This window comes from Tursiops truncatus, chromosome 4 (assembly GCF_011762595.2).
Source record: "Tursiops truncatus isolate mTurTru1 chromosome 4, mTurTru1.mat.Y, whole genome shotgun sequence".
Lineage (NCBI taxonomy): Eukaryota > Metazoa > Chordata > Mammalia > Artiodactyla > Delphinidae > Tursiops > Tursiops truncatus.
In genome coordinates, this window is record NC_047037.1 from 52,795,476 (window position 1) to 52,817,288 (window position 21,813).

Sequence of the window (21,813 nt, forward strand, 5' to 3'; positions counted from 1 at the left end):
ATAACAAGAGAAAACATTTTATGTGTTATTATTGATTGACTGATAAGATAAATTAACACCATGTGGGACGAGTACTCTATGTAGGTGGAAAGCACGTGCACATACCTAGAAGTATGAAATGTCTGCTGCTTTGGAGTTATTACAACTTTAAGTCCAGAGTCGAGGGGTACACATGCTCAAGTCAGGTGACTAAAACATTGGGAAATGATGCTGGAAAGGAATGGAGTTGACACAATCAAATTGTCTGGCTCCCCAAAAGAAGGGATCTCATTGGTTTGTCTAGCCACTGCCAGCATAGACATGGTCATTTTGCATCAAACATCCTTTTCTTTCCCAGCAAGCTGTGTTCATTATAGTGGGAATCATGTGGCAAAGATAAAAACAACTGTGATTTTGGCAGGTGATCACTGTACCATTGATTCTCAGTCTAATGTGTCATTGACAAATATTCTTTTTAAACAGACTTGGCAGAGGAAAAGCTCTTTGGACCTCCTTCCATTGTGATACTAACCCATTAACCATGATACTTCAGTCAGGAATTAAGCTAACAAAAAGTTCATGTAATTATCCATGTGTTCCATCAATATTTTTCCTTGTTTTCAACAAGATATTACAAAAGACTAATAATATCTTACCTAAGTCTAACTGTCCTTTATATATATTAACATTACCAATCAATTAATAACTTTTTCCAAGAAGGAAGTAAACTCAGTCAAATATGACTATAATTTATGAATTTCGTTGGTCTACTGAGTACTGCTTTGTCTTTTAAAGTACCCCTTTAATAATCCATGTAAGAATCTGTACTTTGTACAGTCCGCTCTCTCTTAATTACAATTTTGAAATTAAAATTAGTAGGTATCCACCTACAATTCTCAGGCATCACCAAAAATATCAGTTGAGCTCTCTCATTTGCAAATGCTCTAATTGCCTTGGGTTGTAATGCCTCAGCATCAGGAGGTTGTACATGGCAGCTAACTCTGTATGGTAAATCAATGGTCTGCAATGCTACTGAAAAGCAGATACTTTATGAATACTCTGCTTAAGTGGTAAGTTGCCCCGTTGGCAACAGTTACTCTTTATATATTTTTGGTTCAGGTCATTTAATAAAAGTAGAATTCAGTCATATCTAGCAAAGTGCTGGTCAGTGTCTTGAGAATCTCAGAATGTTTTTTTTTAAAATTAATTTAATTTTTTATTTCAAAACAATTTCAACTCACAAAAATGTTGCAAATATAGTATGTATAGAATCCTTATATCTTTATCCCAGCATCCTCTAATATTATGTACGTCTTCTTTGGAAAAATGTCTATTCAGACTCTCTGCCCATTTTTTGAATTGGTTTGTTTAGTTTTTTATTGTTGTGTTGTATGGGTCCTTTATATATTTTTGATATTAACCCCTTGTCAGATATATAGTTTGCAAAAATCTTCTCTCATTCAGTAGGTTGCCTTTTCATTTTGATGATGGTTTCCTTCACATGCAGTATCTTTTTAGTTTAACATTGTCCCATTTGTTTATTTTTGCTTTTGTTTCCTTTGCTTTTAGAGTCAGATCCACAAAAAAATATTGTTAAGACTGATGTCAATGAGATTACCACCAACATTTTCTCTAAGGAATTGTATGGTTTCAGGTCTTACATTCAAATCCTTAATGCATTTTGAGTTAATTTTTGTGTATGGTGTAAGAAGTGGTCTAGTTTCATTCTTCTGCATGTGGGTGTTCAGTTTTCCCAACACCATTTATGAAAGAGACTATCCTTTCCCCATTGTATGTTCTTTGCTCCTTTGTTGTAACTTAATTGTCCATATATGTATGGGTTTATTTCTAGGTTCTCAGTTTTGTTCCACTGATGTCTGTGTATGTTTTTGTGCCAGTACCATACTATTTTGACTGCCATAGCTTGGTAGTATAGTTCGAAATCAGGATGCATGATACCTCCAGTTTTGTCCTTCTTTCTCAAGTTTGTTTTGGCTATTCAGGGTTTTTTGTGTTTCATGGAAATTTTAAAATTATTTGTTCTATTTCTGTGAAATAAGTCATTGGAATTTTGATAGAAATTGCATTGAAGCTGTAGATTGCTTTATGTAATATGGATGTCTTAACAATATTAATTATTCCAATCCATGAGCACAGAATATTTTTTCATTTATATGTCTTTTTGTTTCATCAGTGTCTTACAGTTTTCAGTGTGCAAATACTTCACCTACTTGGTTAAATTTATTCCTAGTTATTTTATTCTTTTGATGTAATTGTAAATGGGATTGTTAACTTCTCTTTCTGATAGTTTGTTATTAGTGTATAGAAATGTCACAGATTTCTGTATATTGATTTTGTATCCTGTAGCTTTACTGAATTTATTTATTAGTTCTCACATCTTTTTGGTGGGGTATTCAGGGTTTTCTATATATAATATAATGTCATCTGCAAATAGTGACAGTTTTATTTCTGTGTCCAGATTTGAGTGTCTTTTATTTCTTTTCTTGCCTAATTGCTGTGGCTAGGAGTTTCAACACTATGTTGAATAAAAGTGGCAAGAGTGGGCATCCTTGTCTTATTCCTGATTTTAGAGGAAAAGCTGTCAGTTTTTCATCATTGAGTATGTTATTATCTGTGAAATTGTCATATATGGCCTTTACTATGTTGAGGTATATTCCCTCTGTACCCACTTTATTGACAGTTAAATGAGGGTTGTATTTTGTCAAATGCTTTTTCTGCATCTGTTGAGATGATCATATGATTTTGATCCTTCATTTTGTTAATGAGATGTATCACATGGATTGTTTTATAGATGTTGAATCATCCTTACTTCCCTGGAATAAATCACACTTGATCATGATGTACAATTTTTAACGTATTGTTGGATTTTATTTGCAAATAGTTCATTGAGGTTTGTATCTGTGGTTATTAGTGATAGTGGCATGCAAATTTCTTTTTTTGTGGTGTCTTTGTCTGGTTTTAATATCAGGGTAATGCTGGCTTTGTAAAGTGCTTTGGAAGGTTTCCCTAGTCCTCAATTTTTTTGGAAGAAAAGTATTAAGTCATCTGTGAACATTTTGTGTTAACTTTGAGAGAAGAATAGGTATTAAATCTTCTTTGGGTGTTTTGTAGAGTTTGCCAGTGAAGCCATCTTGTCCTCAGCTTTTGTTTGTTGTGAGATTTTTGATTCCTTTTTCAATCTCCTTACTAGTAATTGCTCTGTTCAGATTTTCTATTTCTTCATGATTCAGTCTTGGAAGATTTTATGTTTCTAGGAATTTATCCATTTCTTTTAGGTTGTCACACTGTTGGCATATAATTATTTGTAGTAGTCTCATTTGATCCTTCATATTTATGTGGTTACATTTGTAACTTCTCTTTCATGTATGATTTTATTTATTTGAGTCCTCTCTTTTTCTCTTGGTTAGTCTAGCTAAAGTTTTGTTGAATTTATCATTTCAAATTACCAGCTCTTAGTTTCATTTATCTTTCCTATTTTTTTTTTAGTCTCGCTTTCATTTATTTCCATCTGATCTTTATTATTCCCTTCCTTCTGCTAATTGTGGTCTTCACTCATTCTTCTTTTTCTAGATCCTTTAGGTGTAAAGTTAGATTGTTTATTTGGGATTTTTTTGTTGTTGTTTCATTATTATGAACTTCCCTCTTAGAACAATTTTTGCTGCATCCCATAGATTTGGTTATGTCATATTTCTGTTTTCATTTGTCTGTAGGTATTTTTTTGATTTCTCCAAAGACCCCTTGGTTGTTCAGTAACATATTTTTAATCTCCACATTTTTGTGTTTTTTTTTTTTTTTCTCATGAAAGATTTCTAGTTTCATACCATTGTGGTTGGAGAAGATTTTTCTTGAATTTATTGAGACTCATTTTGCGACCTAACATGTGATCTATCCAGGAAAATGTTTCATGTGTACTTAAGAAGAATGCATATTCTCCTGCTTTTGGATGGAATGCTCTATAGCTATTAAGTCCCTCTGGTCCAATGTGTTGTTTAAATTTGATGTTTCCTTATTGATTTTTTTGTCTGGATGGTGTATCCACTGATGTAAGTAGGGTGTTAAAGTCCCCTACTATTATTGCATTGCTTTCAAATTCTCCTTTTAAGTCCATTAATATTTGCTTTTATATCTTGGTGCTCCTCTGTTGGGTGCATATACATTTATAAATGTTGTATCTTCCTGCTGGATTGACCTGTTTATCATCATGTAATACTCTTCTTTGTCTTTTCTTACAGTCTTTGTTTTAAAGTCTATTTTTGTCTAATATGAGTATAGCTACTCCAGCTTTCTTTTCATTTCCATTTGCATGGAATATATTTTTCCATTCCTTCACTTTCTCTCTGTGTGTGTCCTTTCTTATGAAATGAGTCTCTTATAGGCGGTAAATAAATGGGTCTTGTTTTTTATCCATTCTGACACTCTGTCTTTTGATTGGCTGCTTTAGTTTATTTACATTTAAAGTAATTATTGATGGGTATGTACTTATTGCCATTTTGTTGTTTTATGTTTTTTTCTCTTTCTTTTTATCTCTTTCCTTGTGTATTGGTGGTTTTCTTTAGTGTTATAGTTAGATTTCTTTCTTGTTTTCCTTTGTGTATTTACTATATATTTTTTCCTTGTGGTTTCTGTGAGGTTCACATATAACATTTTTGAGTGTTGCCTGTTTTAAGTTGGTAGCTACTTAAATTTGAACACATTCCAAAATTTTGTCTTTTTACTTCCACCCACCACACACACACATTTTATATTTTTGATGATACATTTTACATCATTTTATTTTATGCATTCCTTAACTAAGTATTATAATATTAGTTAATTTTACTGCTTTTTTCTTGTGATCTTTATGTTTGCTTTATGTGATTTTTTTTACTACCTTCATTGTATATTTATGTTTTCCAATAAGATTTTTTTCTTTAGTATATTTTCTTATTATTAACTAATGCCATTTCTTTTCAGCTTAAAGAAATCCCTTTAATATTTCTTTCAGGGCCAGTTTAGTGGTGATGAATTCCTTTAGAGATCAAAGGAAAGCCTTGATCTCTCCTTTAATTCTGAATGATAACTTTGCTGGGTAGAGAATTCTGGGTTAGAGGATATTTCCTTTCCACATGATGGATATGTCGTGCCACTCCTTTCTGGCCTGTAAGGTTCCTGCTGAAAAATCTGCAGATATTCCTATGGGATTTTCCCATATGTATGTAACAAATTGTGTTCTCTTGCTGCTTTTAGGATTCTCTCTTTATCCTTAACATTTACCATTTTAATTGTAATATGTCTTCATATGTGTCTCCTTGGCTTCATCTTGTTTGGAACTCTCTGGGCTTTCTGGACCTGATGTCTGTTTTCTTCCCCAGATTAGGGAAGTTTTCAGTCACTATTTCCTCAAATAATTTTTCTGGCCCTTTTTCTCTCTCTTTTCCTTCTGGAACCCCTATTATATAAATGTCATTCTGTTCAATGTTGTTGCAAAAGTCCCTTAAGGTATTTTCACTTTTTAAAATTCCTCTTTCATTTTGCAGCTCTGTCTGAGTGAGCTCCATTGTTTTGTCTTCCAGCTTAGTGATTTGCTCTTCTATCTGCAGTTTAACCCCTCTAGTGAATTCTTCTGTTCCATTATAACTTCTGTTGGTATTTTCTTATATTTTCTATCTCTTTGTTGAAGTCTTCATTGTGTTCATCCATTGTTCTCCCATGTTCAGTGAAGCATCTTTCCTGGCCATTACTTTTAAATCTTTATCAGGTAGATTGCTTATCTCTGTTTCCTTTAGTTCTTTTTCTGATGTTTTGTCTTATTCTTTCATTTTGAACATATTTCTCTGTCTCCTCAATTTGTCTAATTCTCTGTTTTTATGTATTAGTTAGTAACTATCTCTCCCAGACTTAAGGAGTGATGCTATTTAGGAGATGTCCTGTGGGGCTCAGATGTACAATCCTGCCTGGCCACCAGAGCCAGATGCTCAAGGGATTTTCCCTATGTGAACTCTGTGCATCTTCCTCCTGTGGTGGAGCCCAGTTATGGCTGCTGTGGTATACTGTCAGGTGGGATTTGCCCTTGGACCGGCTGCAGGGTCTGGTTGTGGCTTCTGTTGGACACTGGTAAGCAGGACTGTTGCTCAGTTGTTTGTTAGGCCTGACTTAGGTGCTAGGGTAGGCAGAGCTCTCAGTGGGGCCATGCCCACTGTCTCTAACAGTTTATAGGGAGAATTCCAAAATGCTGCCCTTCAGTTCTGGCATTATCAAAGTAGCCTGAGATCACAAAATGGCTTCTGCCCGTATCTCAGCCCCCAGGGAGTATCTCAGCTAGTATCCCTCTGACACAAACTTTAAGATTAGGAAGCGAGTCCCCTTCACCTATAGGCCATATGTTTTGTGCTGATTTTCAGGTCGAGTCTGTGTGCAAGTACTTTAAGAATAGGTTTTTCATTCCCTGCAGTTCTGTGGTTTTCCTGGATATATTTCTCATTGGTTTTCAAAGCCAGGTGTTTTGGGAGCTTCTTTCTCCTGTACAGGATCTAGGGGCTGGGATGCCTGATATGCAGCTCAATCCCTTGCTCCTCAGGTTAAAGATCCATATCTTTGTGATTCTTTCTAATTGTGGTTTTCTGAGATGGTGTGGTGTTTTCCTTGATGAGATCATATCTCTACCTTTCCTACTTATCTCGAAGCTGTCCTTTTACCCTTTGTTGTGGAGGCTCTGTTCAGCCAGTTTTCAGGTCCCTTACCATGGGATTTATTCCATATGTAGTTGTAGATTTGTTGTATCTCTGGGAGGAGGTGAGTTCAGGATCTTCCCATACTGCTATTTTGAACCCTCTCTTTTGTTTGTTTAATACATATGAAATAAATAGAATAGTACAGTTAACCCTCCATCTACCTCAACCAGCTTCATCAATTATTCTACCATTTTTGTTTTGTCTATACATATCCCCTCATACTTCATAGCACCACTTATTTTTTCAAATAAAATTTACGTAAATTGAAATAGATATATCTTAATTGACAAAAGGATACAGCCATGTACTCTCCATTCATATTTAGTATTAGAACATTCCCATCTCCTCCAGAAGTTCTCTGAGTCACTTCAGAATAATTTCCCATCACCAAACCTAGCTAACCACCAGTCTCAAGATTTTCATGGTAAAAAATTTTAGAATTTTATAAAAATGGAAACATGAAGTATATATTCTTTGTGTGCAGATTGTTTTGCTCAGAATAATGTCTGTGATATTTATTCATGGTTGCAGGTATCAGTAGTTCATTCCCTTTTGTTGCTGAGAAGCATACCACAATTTTTGTATAGGTTTAAGTAGTTTTTTTTTAAACAAGAATGTCAGTGTACTCTTCCACAATGCATGATCCAAATAAATTCTTCAAAGAAACACATGGTCGTCTTGTAAGGTAGCTCAGTAAGTCTTGTTGCATATCCAAATAGTTCTTGATTATTATAGAATCAGAGAAAAGAGTAAAAAGTTTTAAAATAATCTTTGTCCCTATAACACAGAAAAGAATTCATCACTCTTTTTATGAGAATGAGACTTCAGCTTCATTTGGCACGTTAACTACTCTGAGCCTTATTCTCTTCACAATAAAAAGGAGGATTATACTAATACATATCTCACAAGATTGTTTGTAAGGAAATGCAAAATTCTGGCCTCCACCTTATACTTAGATAGAAACTCTGAGGAAAGGGCCCAGCCATCTGTGTTCTAACAGATTCTTCAGGTAGTTCTGGTGCAGCTAAATTTTGAGAGCCACTGAGCTAGAGGACATTTACTATTCTTTATCTACCACATCTGAGTTGGACCACTGGGGCTACTGACCTAAACTTTGTGACCTCATGTTACTCTTCTTTCAGCATCTTGTATTGCTGCCTCCACACCAATCAGGACAGAGGAACATATGTATTCCTGATCCTCAACCCAATTTTTGTACTCAGTGGGCTGTTAGTGAATATTTGTTGAGTGAATAAATTATTCTCTTTTATTTTTAACTTTTTATTGGAGTATAGTTGATTTACAGTGTTGTGTTAGTTTCAGGTGTACAGCAAAGTGAATCAGTTATACATACATATATATCTTTATATAGATATATAGAGATATATCCATTCTTTTTCAGATTCGTTTACCACATACAGAATATTGAGTAGAGTTCCCTGTGCTATACAGTAGGTCCTTGTTAGTTATCTGTTTTATATATAGTAGTGTGTATATGTCAGTCCCAATCTCCTTATTTATCACTTCCCTGCATGTTTCCTCTTTGGTAAACATAAGTATGATTTCCAGATCTGTGAGTCTGTTTTGTTTTGTAAATAAGTTCATTTGTATCATTTTTATTAGGTTCCACATATAAGTGATATCATATGATTTTTGTCTTTCTCTGTCTGACTTACTTCACTTAAGTAAGTGATAATCTCTAGGTCCATGGCTGCTTGTGTGATGATTCTGATCCTTGGCTATATGCTAATTTTAATTAACCTAATTAAAAGTCCTTTTAAAAAAATATGTGTACATACTTACACAGTTTTTCTCCCTAAATGCTTCTGTCAACTCTCTCACATCTCTTTTACCACTCAGAATAGCAGAGATTGCACTGATTGAAAAAGCTTTGAAATTCCATTTAAGATATTAGGATATCAGAAGTCTAATCTAGTCTCTTAATTCCTTTGATAATTTATCAAATATTTCAAAGACAAAATGTTCAAACTATCAGACTTTATCATAACTTCTTCCACCAACTTGCCAGGAGTGTTTTAATACATTAAACTATGATCCAAGCAAACCCTGTTCCCTGGAACCATATAATTTTAGAATCCTGAGAGGCTTTAGGGTATAAATAGCACAATTTTATTCTCAAAATTGAGGCATAAGAAACTTGATCATGTTATCTAGGGACTCAGATAAATGAGGCATAAGAACTGACATTTACAGTAACTGGTTATTATTAAAATACCTGTGATCAGTTATAATCAAAGATGTGCTTGGCTTAAAATCACTAATTGGGTACATAAGGTAAGGCTCCAAAGAAAGAGGGGATCAAAAACTATGGGGTGAGCATTAAAATAGAGAAGTGAGAAATTGATATCATTAAGGAGTATTCTATTTTTACTATGTTGAAACACAGAAAAGGAAATCCTACCCCAATTTCTAAGTATTAAGATTGTCTGACATCTGAAGGCCTAGAAATAGTATTAGGAGTTAGAAATCCTTTTGTTTCCATATTATTTCCCTTAATAATATATCTTCTGAAAACTCTGTAGGTTACAGAGTTGATTTTAAATTTAGTACCATCTCCAGATAACTGCCTGGCTAATCTCTGGACTACTACTTAATTGAAACCCAAGATATTTCTTTTATCTTGGCTTAGACTTGATTCTCATTATACCCTATTTCCTAAAATCCATCCTGATTTAAAGCTTTACGTCTGTGTCCTATTCTTTATTTGTTATAAACCTGTTTTGTTTTTGTTTTGTTTTTGATTCTGGAGAGGAAAATCATTTCAGTCATTTTACTCTAGTGAAGTGTGTCAAACAACACAGTTTATTTAATATTCCCAGTGTTACAATTCAGTGGATCCGTGTGTTGTTTACCTCCTGTCTGTTCAACATTGCCTCTGCCAACCAAAACCATTCAAAGAATAAAGAATATCTCTGTAATTTGTGACAAGTCTTCACCAGGTGTTCTTGGTCCAGTTACCTGGACAAATATTGAAAGACTGACTTGAGTTGGCACTAAATCAACTGAGACAATGTTGAACTAGAAGAGCAGATATAAATATGCGCCTAGTTGTCAAAGCAGAGTGTTAGATACTCACAGCGTGAACTACCTTGTCACTTGGTTGGGAAAAAATAAAAAATGTCTGTATTCTTACTATTTTACTGTAACTGGTGGTTCTTGAATATGTCCTAAAGTCTTCCTATTTACATGAAGTATTATTCAACATGATTCTTAGATCCATTTAAAGAGTGGCTCATTATTAAACAATGTGAATTTTTTTCAGAAAGTTTAATTTGCAACATATTTTAAAAGTAGTTTAAATTCAAAACACTCCTTTTAAAAAAATCTAAATCTCATTTTGAAATATAATTTTGGTAATATAAGTTTTCTTGTATTTCTTGGTTCCAAAAAAATTGAAAATTTCCAATTGATTGTTGAAATGTCTAGGATTATAGTATTCAGAGACATTTTTGAGTGATTATTATTCTTAGGAAATCAGTCTGCCATGTAGTATATTAGTTGCTCAGAATGTTCTTTACTGATTATTGTATAAGGAGCTTTCTATTTTAAATTAAACAAATACTCTGTCAGTAGAGACAATCAGGTTTTTTGTTTGTTTGCTTTAAGAATCAAAGTTTTCACAAAAATTGGTGGTCATTCTAAGAGGATAAAGTCCACTGCTTTACAAAAATGATTTACAAATATATTCCATCACAATGCATATAAGAAATTAATTGAAACAACAATAGAATTAGTTTTACATGTTTTTAGCATTTTATCTTATAACATCTTTTAACAGGACAGCTTTTACTGGCCCTGCTTGAGGTAAATAAGCTGATCTTTAAAGAAACTGAGCCTTAATAAATGTGACTTGACTAACATGACCAGAACTTAAATACAAGGTTATCTAACTTCTAACGTAATGGGAATTCCACTATATGATTTGGCATCCACTATACAACTTAAGCAAATAAGATTTGCAGTTTGATGTGATTCAGACTTAACGATGAACAAAGTTTGACTTCGTTTTTCTCATACATTCGCCATATGCTTGGGGGGTAATGTTGAAGGTGAAATATAAAATATAATAGTAAAATTATAAAATGTACCTATAGGTTTAGACTATATCAGTATAACCTCAGAACAAATTTAGATTAAATCATATGCAATTACCAGTTGTCTTCCAGAGTACAGTTTTTTACACTTACCTATAAAAATGGAAATTGCATATTATAAAATAAATAAATTGAACAATTAATCAACTAACCAAAGAATTAGTTATTTGAATTTTACTTTTTCAACCACAAATTTATGTGAATTATTTTAGTGGAATATATTCAGAACTTGTCATTTTCCAAACTTTATTAACCTTTTAATTTAATAGCTTTAAATTGTAAAATAGAATAATCAGATTAGCTTCCTCAAAGATTTAAATTGTTGTTATTATCCTGAGTACAACCTACCTTTTCAAGGAACTTGTCAGTAGCTGAGCAATAGCAGATATAAAAGAAAAGGAATAAACCTGAGAAATAATAAATCATGATGATCAACACAATTAATTTTACTTTTTCCAGCCAGTTTTCATGCTTTTTTATCTGCTGTGGTCAGAACCTATAAACTACAGTATGAGGAGATTTTGCTATTGACAAAATTAAGCTTTTTTAGAGAAAATATCATTAGTATAACTAATGTCAGATATGAAATTATAAAGGTCAATATAGTCTGGTTTTACATTCACTACCAAATGATAAAGCCAACATAAAAATAATAGCAGTCTCTTTTTTTTTTTCTCAACACTATTTGTTATCCATTCATCTGTTTACTGAAACTTAGGTGGTTTTTATAATTTGGCTATTGTAAATAATGCTGCAACATTATTTACAACATCTGCTGCATCAGATCTCTTTTCAAGATAATGTTTTGTTGCCTTTTGATATATATACAGAAATGAGAATGCTGGATCAGATGGTAGTCATATTCTTAACTTTTTGAGGAACATCCATACTGTTTCCTGTAGTGGTTGAATCAGTTTTCATTCCCACCAACAGTGTATGAGAGTTGCTTTTTCTCCACATTCTCATCAACCCTTATTATTTATTTTCTTTTTGATAATAGCCATTCTAACAGATGTGAGGTGATTTCACATTATGGTTTTGATTTGCATTTCCCTGATGATTAGTGATGTTGAACATCTTTGTCATGTACCTGTTGACCTTCTGTATGTCTTCTTTGGAAAAATGTCTCTTCAGGTCTTCTGCCCATTTGTGTGTGTGTGTGCTATTGAATTGTACATGTTCTTTATATATGTTGACTATTAACCACTTATCAGATATATGATTTTCAAATATTTTTTCCTATTCAGTATGTAGCCTTTTCATTTTGTTGACAGTTTTCTTTTGCTGTGCAAAGCTTCTTAGTTTGATGTAGTCCCAGTTATTTATTTTTGCTTGTGTTGTCTTTACTTATGGTGTCAATCCAAAAAATCATTGCCAAGACCAATGTAAAGGGGCTTACCCCCTATATGTTCTTCTAGTGGTTGTACATTTTCATGTCTTATATCCAAGTCTTTTTTTTTTATTTTGAGTTAACTTTTGTGAATAGTGTAAGATAAAAGTTCAATTTCATTCTTTTGCATATGGATGTCTAGTTTTCAATAGATAACTAAATATTTATTTATTGAAAAGACTATCCTTCCCCCATTGTTGGCTCCATTGTTATAAATTAATTGGCTATATATGTGTGTGTTTATTTCTGGGCTCTCTATTCTGTTCCATTGATCTATGTATCTACTTATATGCTAGTATCATACTGTTTTGATTACTATGACTTTGTAATATAGTTTGAAATCAGGGAGTGTAGTACCTCCAGTACTGTTCTTCTTTTTTCAAGGTTGCTTTGGTTATTTGGGATCGTTTGTGGTACCATACAAATTTTAGTATTCTTTCTTCTAATTCTGTGAAAAATGCCATCAGAATTTTTATAGGGGTTGCATTGAGTCTGTAGATTGCTTTGGGTATTATGGATATTTTAACAATATTAATTCTTCTAATCCTAGAAAGTGGGATTTCTTTCCATTCATTTGAGTCTTTTTCTATTTCTTTTATCAGTGTCTTATAGTTTTCAGAACACAGATCTTTCACTTCCTTGAATGAGTTTATCTCTAAGTGTTATTTTTTGAAGCTATTATAAATGAAATTTTATTCTTAATTTTTCTTTCCAGTAGTTTATTGTTAGTATATAGAAACACAACTGATTTTTTAATATTCATTTCATAACCTGTAACTTTATTGAATAAGTTTAGTATTTCTAACAGTTTTTTGGAAGAGATTTTAGGGTTTCATATATATATACATACACACACATATATATATAAAGATCATGTTATCTGCAACAGAGACACTTTTACTTCTTCCTATTCAGAGGCCTTTTATTTATCTTTCTTGCCTAATTGCTTTGGCCAGGACTTCCAGTACAGTGTTGAATAGAAGTGGAGAGAGTGTGCTAGAGGTACTTCTTTTTTTTTTTTTTTAATGTAGCAGTTATTCTAAAAATCTCTCCATATCATTTCTTAGGGATTGCTGATGGTTGGCTTCTCCAGAAGCAGGTACTGAGAGAGAGTTTAGTTGGCAGGATTGTTATTAGAGATCAACACCTGTGGGAAAGAGGGAGTGCAGTGGGGATTGGGCAGAGGGGAATATGGACTTCAAAACAGTGCAACCACTGGAAATAGATGGTCTATCAGGATTGACCATTAGTGAACCAAATGGCCAGGTCCATATGCCTCTTCTGAAATCAGTCTTTGGATGTATGCTGCATCAAGAGAGGCATGACACTTGGCAAAGTGATTCCTGTGACTAAGGCAAACCCTGAAAAACTTAACAGCTGGTGACTGTCTGTTCATAGCACTCACAGCAGCATGTTGACAAGTTCTCCCTTGACAGAATGGAACATCACCATGGAACATCTGGACAGGACATTACTATGTCCACCACAGAAATCTGGCTTTAATTCCATTCTTGGTCATGAGTTAGAAGGGCTAGAGCTACACTGTCTAACATGGTAGCCAATAGCCCTATGTGGCTATTTAATTTTAAATTAAATTAATTAAAATTAAATAAAACGTAAAATATAGTCATACTGTTCCCATTTCACGTTCTCAGTAGCCACATGGGACTATTATAGAGGACTTCCATCATTAAGGAGAGCTCTACTGGATGAGCTCTACAGAGTAAATGTTTGAAACAATGTGATTTTATACAAAATTTGGTGGTTATCTACTGTATTAGATCATCCGTGAGACTTTCTGTATATAATCTTGAGAATTGAAAATTGTTTATCTTTTTTACCACTTGAATTATTTAAAATCTATTTACAAAGCAGTCTCTAAGAACCACATTCTAGGGATGCTTCATGAATTCTTTTATGGTTTAGTGTTGAACCAAAACATAGTTGAGTGCTCCTAAAGTAAACATTTTCCATTTCCAGTATTCTCTGGAGAGTTTTCGAATTTTAAGTATGTAAAAATAAATCTTGTAATGCTACTTTAAAGTGTTACTGCATTTGCTTCAAACTGCTGGCATTGTAAATTTCAGTCCCATACGATTTCATTTGAGAGCTGCATCCTGGATGAAAAAATGTGCTCTACTTGTGTTTTGCCTATCAACAGCCACTCAGTCCTAAATTTTTCAGCGAGAGTTGAAAAATTAAATCTTTGGAATATTATGTTTTTTCAGAGAGAAGCTTCTCAGTGTTAGACTTTTTTTTTGCGGTACGCGGGCCTCTCACTGCCGTGGCCTCTCCCGTTGCGGAGCACAGGCTCCGGACGCGCAGGCTCAGCCATGGCTCACGGGCCCAGCCGCTCCGCGGCATGTGGGATCTTCCCGGACCAGGGCACGAACCCATGTTCCCTGCATCGGCAGGCGGACTCTCAACCACTGCGCCACCAGGGAAGCCCTCAGTGTTAGACTTTTGAGGAGTATAAATGTGGACTGCTTTTGTAATAAGTCAAAAGCCAGGCTTCAGGACCTCTTTTGCATGTAAAACTAGCTCTGTCTGATGGAAACCAGTCAGGTAATGACCTTTCTGTCCTTGACACCTGAGTAACATGAAGTGACACCACCTGTATATTCACAAAGATTGTGACTTACATGTTTACACACCTATGTGATTACTGAATACCCTCATAGCTTCCTATTAGGCACAGGAGCTCCTGAAAGCCTTTCTTCTCTTTTCTCCCTACCCTTCTCATTAACTACTCAGGTTTTGGACTTGATAACATTTACAAAAGTATATTTAGTAAATTTGTTGAGGAAATAGAGGGTTAAACTAAACTGCACAGCTTTCTTTACTATAGAACTTTTAAACCTACTATTATTATAATGTGTTTTACAAAATTGCAAAAGCACTGTAGTCTGAAAGGTTTCTCAAATTTATTTGACCATGGAGTTCATTTTTAAGAGGAGCATCTGGCAGGACTATTATTCAGTCATATCTCCTGTGGGATTGCTGGCCTGAAGCACCTGCCCCTTCCCCTTCCTGCCACAAATCCTTCCCCAGTTTTATGCCCCTACATAGAGATGAATGGTTTGTACCTCAGCTTTTGCAGATTTGTAGCTTGGGATATGGTGTAAAAAGTAATACAGAAAGTAGGAAAGGGCAGGGCTGATTATATCACCTGTGATGGCAAAGTTAACACCTGCAGGTACACCTGCTTATGAGTCAGCAGGAAACAAAACAACAAGCAGCAAAAAAAAAATAATCTGGTTCATTGTTTAACAATTAAAGTTATAAGTAGATTTGTAATTGAATTTTTGGTATAGTCTAGAGTCTGGAAAATCAGTGTATACCAACTAATCCTTTACTCAGCATGATCTGTTCCAGTTCATTGCAAACCATGTTCAAAAATCTGGTTTTTTAAAACACAAATTTGAACAAAACTCGTAAACAGCCTTCTCTAACCAGCCCCTCAGGTGATTTTTTTTCCCATTTCAGAGACAGAAGAGAAAATGCAATTTTATCCTGGGAAAAATGATAAAGTGACAGTTTTTAATATAATTCACATACACACATTTTCATTCAATAGACCAAAATGATAATGTGCTATTTTTAGGCAATTATTTCTAGAAAACATCTCATTGAAATATTCACCTGCTCCATGAACACACTTAAGTTGTTACCATGATACCTCTGTGAAAATCTGTCATTTCAATATTCCAAGAAAGCTTTGATGAGGATTAAACCGAGTAAGCACAGGCCAGTTCACTATTCAGTAGCCTTACTCAGTGATATTGATGCTCCTGGGATGGCTTCTAGTATACTAAGGAAAACAGGATAAAACCAAGAAACTCTCTTTAGACTCAGGGTAACTATATCATATGCAGACCAACCAGGACACTTTTGAGAGTAAAAGGGCTTGCTATGAATAACTATGTGAAATAACAGGTATTTACTGGTTGTCATGACTCTATTTAGATTAAAACTAAGATTTCCCAATATAGTTGATGATGGAATCCAGTTAAGAGGTATTACAGACTGAAATGCATCCCCCCGCCAATTCTTATGATGAATTACTAACCCCCAGTACCTCAGACTGTATTTAGAGAGAGGGTCTTTAAAGAGATAACCAAGTTAAAATGAGGGAAGTAGGGTAGACCCTAATCCAATATGATTGGTGTCCTTCTAAGAAAACGAGATAGAACACAGACAAACACAGAAGACACAGGGAGAAGACAGCCATCTACGAGCCAAGGAGAGAGGCCTCAGAAGAAATCAACCCTGTAGATACCTTGATCTTAGACTTCTAGTCTATGGAACTATGAGGATATAATTTTCTGCTGTTTAAACCACCCAGTCTATGGTACTTTGTTATTGCAACCCTAGCAAACTAATACAAGAGGAAATTAAAAAAAACAAACAACAACAACAGAAAAAAACAGCTTCTTTGACTTTATCATGAAAAAGGACAGAGGAAAGAGATAAAATTTCCACATGCTGCTATTTTCATCATCTTCAAGAAGAAAAACAAAAAAAAATGCTGAGTTCAACACCTATTATGGTAGCTCATTAGTCTCCATTCCTGATTAGGTCTAAGTAACTTTTTTTGGCTTATGATTTGATAATGTTATCACTTGAACAATTTCCTATAACCGGGAAGAGCCCAATACCCTAGCCCTGGCAACAGCTCTGATGAGAGAAGGGTGTAGAACCCTGCCTAGTAAACTAGTCCTGATCCCTCATAAAATAAACTGGCCTTTCACTGCCCCTGCACTAGTGACTCGTATAAATGAGTTTTTAGATACACAAAGCTATGAGAGGAGTGTGATTTTGTTGTGGGAGCTAGAAAAGGAAGAAACATTCTTAAAAGAAAGGAGGGGTAGGACAGCCTATGTTCAGCTGACCTCAGGGGAGAGCACTTGAAAGAAAGTCCCTGTAATGGGAAAGAGCTGATTCATTTTTAAGGCTAGAGATAATTAATATTAAATTTTTCATTTTGCCCTTTTTTTGTTTGTGATTCTAAGCTTTCTTTAAAGGCCTGCTAAAGACAACAGCTCTGTACTGAGTCCTGTGGGCAGGTATAGGGAAAGGGCAGCAGTTTCGGATGGTAAGGAGCTGGGAATTTGGGGCAACCTCAGGACTGGGGCTCTGAAGCAGAGCCCAGTCCCATGAGGAAATTAAAAATCATAACAGGGCCCCTGTTTTAGAAGAACAGAGGTGCTGAGCAAGTTGTCAATTTAGGAGAGGCAGAGGAACAAGGAAAGAAAAACAGAGACTGAGTTGCTGAAACTAATATGAAGAGTTTTAGGTTCCAGGTAAATCCCAGGTGCTAAAACATGGACAGGAGTGCAAGACTTCCTTGGGTTCCCATTAGATATGGTTCAGATAGGTCCTATACCTGCTCTGGGGCTGAGCTTTCAGGGCGCCATCAAGTCAACCGAAGTGAAGAGCGAGGCTGGTGGAAGAAATGAGTCATTATCTTGGCTGCACTAGACAAAGTGATGCAGAGAGAGGAGGGAAGGCAGCCTGGAACCGTGTTGGTGTTGTACAGAGTGGAAGCCTGTTTATTAGAAAGAGGGCAGGAGGAGTTTGAAAGACTCACCGGCACACAGCCTCAAGGACAGCCTCTGGCAGTGAAGAGGGACTTGGAAACATGCGGCACAGCCGCACTGGCATGCTGGGCTGGCAGGCAGCTCAAAGGTGTTGTTCAGCAGACTTCAGTAGGATGAAGTTAAATCTTCATAAATAAATGTTGCAAATAGTGACAGTCACATCACACTTTGACTACTGTTACTGATCAAAAGATAGAGAGCCTGTGTGAACTGAGGGGGTTGGGCTGAATGATCCCACTGTAGGTATCATCCAGCTTGGAATTATCAGGTTCAGTTAGCTGAATGAGGTGTGAGAAGGTGCACAAGTTCTGCATTGTTTCTTTTTTCTCTTTTTATCTCCACTACTGCATGTGAATAACGATTCACAATTTCAGATTTCCAGCCCTGGAAGGGATCTTGGAGGTCAGGGATGCACTCTATTCTGTATAAAAATGAGGAAGTAACAGACTTGTCTCTTCAGATGCATGATTAAACTCCTGACTCTATGAACGATGCTTTATGTTTGTCTTTAATTCCTCATAGTGTCTCATTTTATACTGTGGACATACTACTCTTGAACAAAAGAGTGAATATTATTAATGAGAATGGGCAGGAGAAATAAGTGACAATCATTATGTAAGATGCTGACAGCTTTGAGAAACACACTGTCTTCTCTCCAAAGAACTATACATAAAAACATACTTTAAAAAATTGCCTATAATTTCAGAGGATTTATGGATTGCCTTGAAAAAATGCTTCAAGATATTCCCCCTTCATAGACTTATGGAAACCAGATTTAGACTTTCTTTCCATAGGTATCCACCAACTATCTGGATAGACCCTATACTCAGAAGTAAAAGGAGAATATAATTTAGGGGATAAAATTCTCTTGGGGAAAAAAGGTTCAAAACTAGTAAGGAAATGTATTAAAATCTGAACACTGAGATGATATTTGAGCAAAGAATTTTATCATTTTCTGAAAGAAAGGTAACCCCAACGCATCACTATTCAACAGTCTAAATTACATAGACAATTATTTTTAGCCTTTTGAGAGTTTCAGGTGTGTGGCATATGATGTTACACAGTCCCTGCTAAATCTCTAATCCTTTTATTTTCTCTTCTCTAAACTAGAACAAACCATAGGATAGGAATCATTTTGGTAAATATAACTCAACATGTATATTACCATATAGCGGGTAGTTCATTATAAGACGTAGAAGAAATGCTGCCAATTTTATAAGTATGAAAGTAACTGTGATATAATTAAGATTACTGTAAACCACATTTGACTATAATGGAGTAGACAATGATTAAATATGACTCTTAGGCCACACTTTTCAGTGCAGGGATGGCCAGGTGATTTACATCAAGATGCTGAACAAGGCCATGGATATGTGAGCTGTGCAGCCTCTAAATGTGTGCTGTGTTCACTTCTCTCTTGTGACAGAGCAGCCCTCAGTGCCTGGCGTAACGCCCACTGGTCCTTCCCGACTCTCAAGGAATTACTATTGGGACCTAGAACAGTTGAACAACTCTCTTAGTTCTAAATAAAGAAGGTAGTTCTCAGCAGGAAGTTTGAGGAGTAGCTTTGTGCTACTTGAGCTTCTTTAAGTGGCCCTTGGGTTATAGAAGCAAGCTCCCATCACACTATTCAAGATGCTTGTCAGCAACATTTTGGCATTGCTGAAGTAAAGAAGAAATACAAATACCCACACTTATAGATTCTTTCTCTTCTCAAGCTATATATATATATATATATATATTATTTTATGCGGTACGCGGGCCTCTCACTGTTGTGGCCTCTCCCGTTGCAGAGCACAGGCTCCGGACACGCAGGCTCAGCGTCCATGGCTCATGGGCCTAGCCGCTCTGCGGCATGTGGGATCTTCCCGGACCGGGGCACGAACCCGTGTCCCCTGCATCGGCAGGCGGACTCTCAACCACTTCGCCACCAGGGAAGCCCTCCTCAAGCTATATTTATATGCCCTGAGAGTGCCCTCCTTTATCCAGTCAATAAGCATTGCTCAAGTGACTATTATTAGTGAAGCACAGAGAGGCAAAAGAAGAGACTTCTTATTAAAAAAGCTAAAGATCCAGAGGGGACATGAGGGCTAATTATGAAAGAGTATAACAATAGTCCAGAAAAGAAGAATAAGGTGGTGCAGGAATGAGATGGACAGCTTCCTCAGCCTAAAATATTGCAGAGAAGGTGCGACTTCAATTTTTTTTTTTAATTTATTGAGATATAGTTTATATACCATAAAATTCACCATGTTAAAGTGTACAGTTCATAATTTTTTTAGTGTATTTACAGAGTTTTGCAACAATAGTAACTATCTAACCCCAAAATCATTTTCATTGCTCCAAAGTGGAAACCCTGTACCTATCAACAGTCACTCCTCATTCCTTGTCTCCAGCTTTTGGCAACCACTAATCTACTTTTCATATCCATAGATTTCCCTACTCTGAACATTTCATATAAATGAAATTATATAATATGTTTTGTGACTAGCTTCTTTCAGTTAGTATTATATTTTCAAAGTTCATCCATGTCATAGTATATATCACAACTTCATTCTTTTTATGGCTGAATAATTTTCCATTCCATGGACATACCGCATATTGTCTATCCATTCATCAGTTCATGTACATTTGAGTTTTCATTTCTTCACTGTTTCAAATAATGCTGCTACAAACATTCATATACAAGTTTGTGTGAACATGTGCTTTCAAGTCTCTTGAGAGGAGAATTACTGGCTCAGATTATAACTCTGTGTTTAACTTTTGGAAGAACTACCAAACTGTTTTCCATAGAAGACACACCATTTTAACTTTTCACCAGCAATATATGAGAGGTCCAATTTTTCCTGTATCCTTGCCTCCTTTGTTATTTTTCTTTCTTTTGTTTTGTTTTATAAATTATATTATTCTTAAAGTGGTAGCTCATTGTGGTTTTAATTTGCATTTTCCTAATGACTAATGATGTTGCGCATCTTTCATGCAAGTATTGACTATTTGTATGTCTTCTTTGGAGGAATGTTTTTCCAGCTTTTGTATCTATTTTTTCATTAGCAGTTGGTGTGAGTTCTTTATCAGTACTTGATTTATAAATATTTTCTCCCATTCTGTACATTGTCTTTTCACGGTCATAATAATGTTCTTTGTGCACAAAAGTTTAATTTTGATGGAATCCACTTTATCATTTTTTCCCTCTTTAACTACATATGCTTTTGGTGCTAGATCTAAGAAACCATTGCCTAGTCCAAGGTTATGAAGATTTACACCTAAGTTTTCATCTAAGAGTTTTATAGTTTTAGCCGTTACATTTAGGCCTTTGATTAATTTTAGGTTAATTTTTGGAATTGGTGTGATGTAGGGATCCATATTTATTCTTTTGCATGTATATATCCAGTTTTTCAGTACCATTTGTTGAAGACTGTTTTTCCCCATGGAATATCTTAGCATCCTTGTTGATAATCAATTATGCATAGATGCAAGGATTTATATATGTACTCTCAATTCTATACGTGTTGAACTATGTGTCTATCCTTATGCTAGTACCATACTCTCTTGATTACTATAGTTTTTGTAGTTTGTATCAGTCCTTTAACTTTGTTCTTGTTTTGACTATTCTGGACACTTTGCATTTCCATATGAAGTTTGGACTAAATTTTGAAAAGTGAGTGGGAGATGATCAAATTTTTTGGATGTAAGGCTTTTGGAAAGAGCAGTGTCAGAGGAAAAAAAAAAAGAAATATATCAAAAGTCTAAGTATGAGATGGATTCCCGGTGAAGAGCTATACAATCACAAGCACTGAGCTAAGGAGAAACAAGTACTTTTTTGATTGTGTGTGCCTGGACAAGAGGATACGGAGTTGAAAGAGATGAAGATGGAACAGTAGTTGGGGCCAGCCCACAGCACATTTGATCCTACAGGCAGTCTTTTGTTCTCTAGGCAGTGGGGAGTTACAAAAGTTGATGGCAATCCTTTTTTGTTGTTCCAGTGTTAAATACTTTTT

The 21,813-nt window shown here is 35.2% G+C and overlaps 1 protein-coding gene across 1 annotated transcript in view; it reads left to right on the forward strand.

Annotated features, from left to right (window-relative positions):
- NAALADL2 (N-acetylated alpha-linked acidic dipeptidase like 2) overlaps positions 1–21,813 on the forward strand; it is a 1,062,845-nt gene that overhangs the window by 500,041 nt on the left and 540,991 nt on the right. The gene's annotated exons all lie outside the window — the stretch shown is intronic.